Genomic DNA, 9,475 nt, shown 5'->3' with positions numbered 1-9,475 from the left:
TATTAAAATATGTATTTATGTATTATGTTATGTTTTATATGGTTTAATGGGCACAATACTTTTTAGATGACCCATGCATGCAAAAGCATATTCTCTGAAAAGGCATACAAGGTTCGTGAAGTTTTTCTTAACCAAGGTCCATGGTAGGGATGGCAAAGCGGGGCGGGCTGTGCGGGCTAGCCCGCAAACCCGTGGGCCAGCTCTTATGCGGACGGGTCGGGAATTCTAGCCCACAATAACTTTGCGGGGCGGGCCAACCCATCCCGCATTTTTGCGGGTCAAGCGCGGGGCGGGCCAGTGCGGGGCGGGCTGGCTCGCTGTGCCACCCCTAGTTCATGGTGATAAAATATTGATTTTTATGTATCAAGTTATGCTTCATTTGGTTTCAGGGGCAGAGTGCTTTTTATATAACCCATGCACGCAGAGCTTTTTATATAGGGTACCGATATTTTGACACCACTATTGAGGTTGCTACAGAATACATCCACCTGACATGGTATTTTTAATATTAAAGAAAGAGTGTGTGGGTTCCACTTGCTGAGTTGAAAAAAAAACCAAATTATAACATTTGGAATGTGCGTTCAAGAAAAGGGTTTCTGAAAGGGAGAGGGAGTGTGTGTGAAAAAAGGGTTTCTTCTTCCATTGATTTGTGCGTTTAAAAGGTAGGGTTGTGGATTGCGAAGTGACAACGTTGCGTTTGAGGCTCTTCATTGCGAAAAAACAGGTTCAAATTTGTGTGTGTTTTCTATTGGTGGGGTTATGGATTGGGCGTGGCGGTTTAGGGTTTTTGGATTGGGCGGTAATCAAGTGTGCGACGACTAGTGAAGGGAGAAGGAAGCTTCATTAAGGTGCGTTGCCATTAGGGTTTCGGTTGAAGAGTGGAATTTTGAATCAGATATGTATTTTAGTTCGTTTTGTACATGGCTATTTGTTTGATTGTTTTGCTTTTGGTTTGATTTCCGTTGTGTAGCGTTCAGTGTAGTGTAACTGCATTTCTTTGTTTGTTGATTTGGATTTTGAGTTTTGATGTTTTAATTGATTTGGATTTCATTGTTTACCGTTTTTGATCTGTGATTTTGGGATTGGTTTTCAACTTTTTTTGTGTGTTATGAGTTGCTGGTTTTGAATTTAATGTGAATGTTTGCAATGTTTTTTGTCTAGCTAAGTGGGGACCCCTTTGTATTTATGTGGGGACCTATGAAGGAGTTTTTGCAATGTGGATCACACATACTTCAAAAAGCTAGAAGGTAGACATCAAGATATAGATGAAGAGAAAGATTTACATGGAAATGAAGATTGGCCAAATGAAGAAGTCAACATCTTTCCTAAAATGGAACGTGAACCCAGGAAACATTTCAAGACTGTTGCTTTGGAAACAGAAGCGAAAAAACCCAAAAACTTATGCTTAAGTAGTTAATTAATGGATATGTTTTTAGGTTTTTGTAGTTTTAAGTTAGTTGATGTATGGTTTATTAACATTGTTCAAACAATTGTAATTTGTGGTATTGTACAATTTATGTTGTTATGAAATTCTTGTAACAAATATTTTTGTTCAGATTAATTTATTGTGGAAACTATCAATGTGTGAGTGGATTTATTTTGTTATTCATTTAGAATTGATTATTGACTTGGTCAGCTTTGCAGCTATATTTGTGATTGTTGTGTATTGTTGAGATGTCTTTGTTAAAGTTTGTAGTGAATGTGGTCAATTGAGTTGAATCCATGTTATGCTATTCAACAGTCCAGACTTGTGATGTGGGGACCCCTTTGATTTTAAGTGGGGACTTGTGTAGAACTTTATGCACTGTCATGTCATCCTCCAACTTAATGTTTGCAAGTTATTTTTTTTGGTGTTGTGAGGGTTCAGATGGGACTCCAGTTAGCTCATTGGAGGTTACGGAATTGGATAGTGCAAGACTAGCTCCACTTCTGGTGTGTGAATGTATGTGGGAACCCCTTTGATTTTAAGTGAGGACTTGTGTAGAACTTTATGAACTATCATGTCATCCTCCAACTTAATGTTTGCAAGTTCTTTTTTTTGGTGTTGTGAGGGTTCAGATGAGACTCTATTGAGCTCAATAGAGGTTAATCAATTGGATAGTGCAAGACTATCTTCAGTTTTGGTGTGTGAATATATGTGGAGACCCCTTTGATTTTAAGTGGGGACATTTCTAAAACTTTATGCACTGTCATGTCATCCACCGACTTAATGTTTCCATTTGTTTTTTTTTTGTTGTTGTAAGGGTTCAGATGGGATTGCAGTGACATTAATAGAGGTTAGTGAATTGGATAGTGCAAGAGTAACTTCAGTTGTGGTGTATGAATGTATGTGGGACCCCTTTGATTTTAAGTTGGGACCTGTGTAAAACTTTATGCATTGTCATGTCATCCTTCAACTTAATGTTTCCATTTGTTTTTTTTGTTGTTGTGAGGGTTCATATGGGATTTCAGTGTAGAACTTTATGATTTTTGCTGCATCACAACTCTTAACTGCTGTAAAATCCTTACATGGGATACATTTATATATGTATTGAATATAATTATTGTGGTGTAAGTTTAACTTACAAATGAATTTCATGTCTTCTTTGTTTGAATACACTGTTATCTAAAAACCATTATTGCAGCAGTTAGCTGTATGTTGGGAATTGAATTGAATGATGTGCAGGATATGTTCAAAATACAACCATTTATAATTTCTTCCAATCAATTGCATTGAAATGAATGACAATTAGGTTGGTCAAGAAATAATATTAGTCCCCTCCCCTGTGCCCTTGTAACATATTATCCAACCATTCATTAACCCAAATACAGCACAGGCTTCACAAATATGCTTTATTTGAACTTCCCCATGACCATGCACAAACCTTGTCATGGATCCCCACATATTAACACACGGGTCCCCAGTTACACTTCAAGGGTTCCTATGAGCACCACATGCCTTCACTCAACCAATTCAGGTTCCTATGAGCACCACATAGCTTTGAAGTATGTCCATTCACACACATGATCAAAAACCAAGATAAAAAAATGATCATGCAAAAGCCTAGTCAAGGCTCCTCACTTATTAACACATGGGTTCCCACTTACAGTACAGAGGTTCCTATGACCACCACAACATGACTTTACCCACCCAGTTCAAGTTCATATCTTACAACTACGTCCATTGAAACACATCCTGCTCTACCAAGTTCAGATTCCTAAAAACCAGCATGCAAAGAAATGAACATGCAAACCTTTTCATGGGTCCCCATTTATTTACAAATGGATCTCCACTTACAGTACAGAGGTTCCTATGACCACACACAACATGCCTTTCACACACCTGAGGTGCTTTCATACACATGATGAATTGACAAATGCAGAATCCCAATAACCAGTATGAATAAAAATAACATGCATAAACCTTGTCATGGGTCCCCACTTATTAACACATGGATTCCCATTTAAACTAAAAGGTCTGCTATGAACATATAATGAATATACACTGAAAACAACAGTCAATATCACTCAATTTATGAACATACTGTTAGAGTTAAACAATGTCTAAGTTCAAGAGGGGAGGGGTGAATTGAGCTTATCAAATTTTCGCATAAGAGGCTAATTTACAGTGTAACAGAGGTGAAAAGAACAGATTGATTTTATTTGAAACAGATTGTTTTTACAAATGAATTCAGCACAAACAAAACTTGATCAACACAATTTAGATCAACCAGTAGAAATAACAGAAACAAATCTATTAACTTTCACAGCTTATAATGTTCCAATTTGTAGCACAAGATTAATCAATTTTACCTAATACAAATTATCTAGATTAATGAACACATGTCACAGTTCAGTCAAGAAAAAACAGTTCACCCTTTTGCCATATTACAGATTTATACAACAACTAGATTTATATTTAGAAGATTGATTAACAAGCAAGAACAATAGATTTAACCAGGTCCAGAATTAACAGATTTAGTTTTAATAGAACAGATTCCTTTCTTGACAGATTATGTAAAATCACAGAATTAAGTGCAGGGATGAGAAGAGAAACACCGGAGAATTTTTATACTGGTTCACTCATCAAGAGCTACGTCCAGTTCACCTTACTCCAAGGTGGAATCCACTAAAAACAGATACAATCAATTACACACACACAACAGTTCTTGAACTCTTCAAGAACTTCAACAACCAAGGCTGAAAAACACTATTCTAGCATACCTTGCACTCCAAGAAACCCTATTTGGAGTGACTAACCCTTAAACCTATAACAAGAATGAATAAGGAAAAGATTACACCTGAAATTGTGTTGTAAGAACATAAACCAGTTGTTCTATTTGCTCCAAAACAGTACCATCACCTTCAACCAGCACAAGGTTCTTCAAGAACAAGCTCACATGTATTTCTCTTTTGAGAAACCTTTGAAAAACCTTTTCATTTCTCTTTTTCACACACGAAATGTTGTATCTCTGTCAAAACTGTGATTGTTCAGCATCCCTTCACGTGAGAAGGACATTTTATTTTATGGAGAACAATTTCTAACCACTTTTAAAAAAACAGTTACAGAGCAGTTTACAAAACAACATATTGATTCTAAAAACAACAGGTTAAAAGATGATAAAGCTGTCAGCTCAGCTTAACTGAAATAACAGACTGAGCTGTACCTTTGGTGCCCTAACAGAATTTCGAAAAGCCTTTAACAGAGACAAAATAAACCGATTGCCTCTCAATAAAACATATTTATTTTTGTACTAAATTAAACCATTTAAGAAAACTTTAAAAAGCTTTTCCAAAACCATTTAACCACATCATGAGCTTGATCTTACTACCTTGATTTGGCATCTAGGATGGGTCATGCAGCAAAAGGAAACCTTGACAACACACAAGCTTAAACAACAAAATCATCTAAGACATATAGCAACCTACAAAGCAAACTAGCTCACATCTACATCAAACACACTAAGGCTAGGTAGAGATGAGCTTCATCCATCTTCAACACATACAACTTCACATTTTTGTCCTCTAATGACGCATTTGTGCCCAAAATATGGTATATAACAATAAATGACCTAAATAACTTAGATGAAATTTAAATTGCTTCCATTGATCAAACAAATGTATCTATATTGTTCACATCAGGTCATAATAACTAACATTTTGTCAATAACAATGAAACTGTACAATTACATAAAAAATACGTTCAATAAAAATCAAGGACAATCTACTTCCAAATCTTTCAAGACGGCTTGTTGTTCAACCTTACTCTCATCCAGCACCGAAGACAAAAGCATTTCTTGATAAAACCGTAGCAGCTCCTTCTGAATAATAAATCATGGAATCAGTTTCCAATCACGAAATTGTAAATTAAACATGTTAACTGATGAAAATAACCCTTACCATGGTGTAATGGGGAAAGGTATTCCCATCCAAGTGCTCTGAATCATCCCACAACTCGATATATTTGACAACTAAAATGCCACAATCATAACTGCATAGAAGGAATACATTTTTAGCCCTAAACAAAAAATCAAAATAATAAGTCCAAACAAATTAAAATACATATAAAATAAAAAAAAATAACAATATTACTATCAATACTAACCTATTCGGTTGTAGGAGAACCTTTTCTTTTATCAATGAAATTTGAGGATCACTCATTTCAAAGAAGTCGTCAAGAATTTCGAATAGGTGTTGCAGTCAATCAACCTACAACATGCAATTTAAGAAGAATCATAAACAAATCCAAACCAAATCAATTCATTAAGTATTGAAGAATATCCAACTATTTACCATTACTATATCAATGTTTTATCGATCTTCAATTCCATCACCAATGGAGTCCAATACATGCAATTGTTGAGTCCGATAATTGAGTGCGTACACCCACCAGTGGTCATTGAATACGGTTGGCACAAACACCTACAAAACAATGCAAAATTCAAACTGACAGTCAACATGACCATTCTAACCAACAACAACAAATTTCACACAAAACATGAGTAATATTAACTTACAAAATGACAATAAGATATTCCTTGATATGAAAATTTATTAAACAATGTCAATTCACAACATATTTAACTACTATGAACTCAATTTAAAAAACAATACCTTCAATTAAGCTTTTGCATGAGACACAAAATTCTTGGACAATGAACTTTTCATTCTCTAAACCTTCACAAACAATTCATTTAATAAAAAACAAAACCAAAGAAATACATCCAAACATTAACTTTTAACACAACAAGACAGTGCAAAAGGTGCTTCATAGATCACATAAAAAAAAGAGGTACCTAAACCACATAAAAAACAAGGGTTGACCACTTAGGTACAAATATCACATTTCAAACTACCTTTAAAATAATCAATTATTCAACATATTCAATTACCTCACTCAACTCCCTTTTGAAGCCTAAAAAAATAAAAAAAAGACATGCAAATATTGACTTGTAAAATAACATCAGAGTGCAAAAAGTGTTTCAGAAGTCACCAAATAAAAACCAATGGGTAACCTCTTGCATTCACACAACACATTTTAAGTTGTCCTTACAACTACAATTTGTCTAACCTACAATGATCTCACATCACACAAAAAGGACATGCAAACATTTGTTTCAAACACAACAAGACACCCCATAAATTTATTCATACCCCAAATACATTGACACACGAAAAGTGAAGCTAATTGCATTATCCAATTCCCTAACCTCAATTGAGCTCACTAGAGTACCATCTGAACCCTCACAACACCAAAAAAAATATAACTTGCAAACATTAAGTTGGAGGATGACATGACAGTGCATAAAGTTGTACACAGGTCCCCACTTAAAATCAAAGGGGTCCCCATTTAAAAGCAAAGGAGTCTCCAAATACATTGACACACCAAAAGTGAAGCTAGTCTTGCACTATCCAATTCCCTAACCTCAATTGAGCTCACTAGAGTCCCATATGAACCCTCACAACACCAAAAGAAAAAAACCTTGCAAACATTAAGTTGGAGGATGACATGACATTGCATAAAGTTCTACATAGGTCACCACATAAAATCAAAGGGGTCCCCACATACATTCACACACTAGAAGTGAAGCTAGTCTTGCACTATCCAATTTCCTAACCTATAATGAGCTCACTCGGGTCCCATCTGAATCCTCACAACACCAAAAATAAATAAATTTGCAAACATTAAGTTGGAGGATCACATGACATTGCATAAAGTTCTACACAGGTCCCCACATAAATCAAAGAGGTCCCTACATACATTTACACACCAGAAGTGAAGCTAGTCTTGCACTATCCATTTCCCTAACCTCCAATGAGCTCACTGGAGTCCCATCTAAACCCTCACAACACCAAAAGGAATAACTTGCAAACATTAAGTTGGAGGATGACATGACACTGCATAAAGTTCTACACAGGTCCCCACTTAAAATCAAAGGGATCCCCTTAATACATTGACACACCATAACTGAAGCTAGTCTTCCACTAACCTCCAATGACCTCACTGGAATCCCATCTGAACACTCACAACACCAAAAAATATTACTTGCAAACATTAAGTTGGATGATGACATGAAAATGCATAAAGTTGTACACAGGTCCCCATTTAAAATCAAAGGGGTCCCCAAATACATTGACACACTAGAACTAAAGCTATTCTTGCACTATCCAATTCCCTAACCTCAATTGAGCACTGGAGTCCCATTTGAACCCTCACAAAAAAAAAAACTTCCAAACATTAAGTTGGAGGATGACATGAAAGTGCATAAAGTTGTACTTAGGTCCCCACTTAAAATCAAATGGGTTCCCACTTCACAAGTCTGGAATGTTGAATTGCATAACCTGGATTCGACTCAATTGATCACATTCACTACAAACTTTAACAAAGACATCTCAACAATACACAACAATCACAAATATATCCAAAATGGCAGAGCACAAAACACTAAACAATGAAATCAAAATCAATTCAAACTTTAAATACCTAAAAACTACAACACAAATCACTCATCACAAAAGTTTAATACTTTTTCAATATTACAAACTTTCAAATGAAAACAAATATACAATGACCAAGTTTCAGTCCAAGAATAATATCAATCATCAAAGAAGAGAACAACACACAACAAAAAAACTCACGTACTAAAACCCTAAATAAACCCTAAACCACAAACATTCTATTCAAAAACCTTAAAATGCCAGAAAACCCAAAATAAACACACTTACCCTCTCCCCGTTCTTCGCACACTTTTCACACATCACCGTAACCTATCGCACACCACCGCAACCTAAACCTTTAACCACCCCCCTTTCGCACTACAACGTTGTCACCCTTCGCAATACGTCGCCACTGTCACCTTCGCACTACGTCTCTGTCGTCGCCTTCGTAATGTTCGTCTTTCCCGGTGGTACTCTCTCCACCAACGTTGTATTCAATTGCTTGCGGTTCTGGAATTTTTAAATTTCCTATGCCTTTCTCATTTTACCCAAACGACCCTGCCACGTTGCCTTTCTCATTTTACCAAACTGCCCATGCCACCTAATCACCCTTTCCATGTCAGCCAGGTGTAATCTGGCGCAACGACATTGGGGGTGTTGAAAAATCATTTTCCTTTTATATAACCCATGCAAGGTCCATGAAGTTTTTCTTGACCAAGAGCTTGGTCCATGGTGATTTACACAACATTGGGTGAATATCACAACGATCATATGTGCCATATTTATATAAAAAGAAGAAGGTTGAATATTTTTTTGTGAAGTGTAACATGTGAAGTCTATTTATAAGCATTCTTCTCAACAAAATTACTCCTTCTCAAGTCTAGGTTCTTGTGCCTCCATCCTAGTTTTTTTTTAACCATCAAACTTTCAGTCATCAATCAAATAAAAGTAAAACAAGTGATACATTTTGCAAACTACCAAAACCCGTCATCCACACGCCCCTCACTTCTCTGACGAGTTTGGTCCATGCTTTTTACCGAATCCCACCACGGCGGTGACGAATCGGCGGTTGTATTGCATTCGCTTGTGAGCGCGTCCTCGTGGCTTCTTCTTCTTGTCTTGCTTGGCCACCCTAGGAGTTTTTCCTCACACTTTGTCTACACGCGCAAGATTTTTGTGAACCTTACCCATTTTGATGAATTGATGCTTCTCTCTCTGATACCTTCAACTGCAACGGCTACCAGTAAAATCCCCCTCCATCCTAGTTCATATATACTTGTTTCCAGTCTAAGTTTAGGCACACTCCTTTGTGTTTTATGTTGTTTTCGCACTGAAGTTGTTTTGTTTTGTTCTTTTTTATTTTTTTTGTTCTATTCAATTAAAAAAAAATGCATGTTATGCTTGTGCATTGGTGGTTTTAATATGCATTGGTGCTTTCTTTGTAGGTTGCGGTGTGTTTTACGTGTTATTAATAGCAGGTGGGGTTTAGGGATTCTAGTTGTTGGGTGCAGAGAATCAAATTATAACCTTTCATAATATTAGAGGCTTCCTAATGTTC

At 36.3% G+C, this 9,475-nt stretch overlaps 1 pseudogene; it reads right to left on the bottom strand.

Moving 5' to 3' along the window:
• Nucleotides 1-8,912: 8,912 nt before the first annotated feature.
• Nucleotides 8,913-9,108, bottom strand: LOC137816143 (small ribosomal subunit protein eS30z/eS30y/eS30x pseudogene; annotated as a pseudogene).
• Nucleotides 9,109-9,475: the final 367 nt, after the last annotated feature.

This window comes from Phaseolus vulgaris, chromosome 1 (genome assembly GCF_051622355.1).
Source record: "Phaseolus vulgaris cultivar YP4 chromosome 1, ASM5162235v1, whole genome shotgun sequence".
Lineage (NCBI taxonomy): Eukaryota > Viridiplantae > Streptophyta > Magnoliopsida > Fabales > Fabaceae > Phaseolus > Phaseolus vulgaris.
Note: the sequence above shows the minus strand (reverse complement) of the source record. Positions and strands in the feature narration are given on the sequence as shown.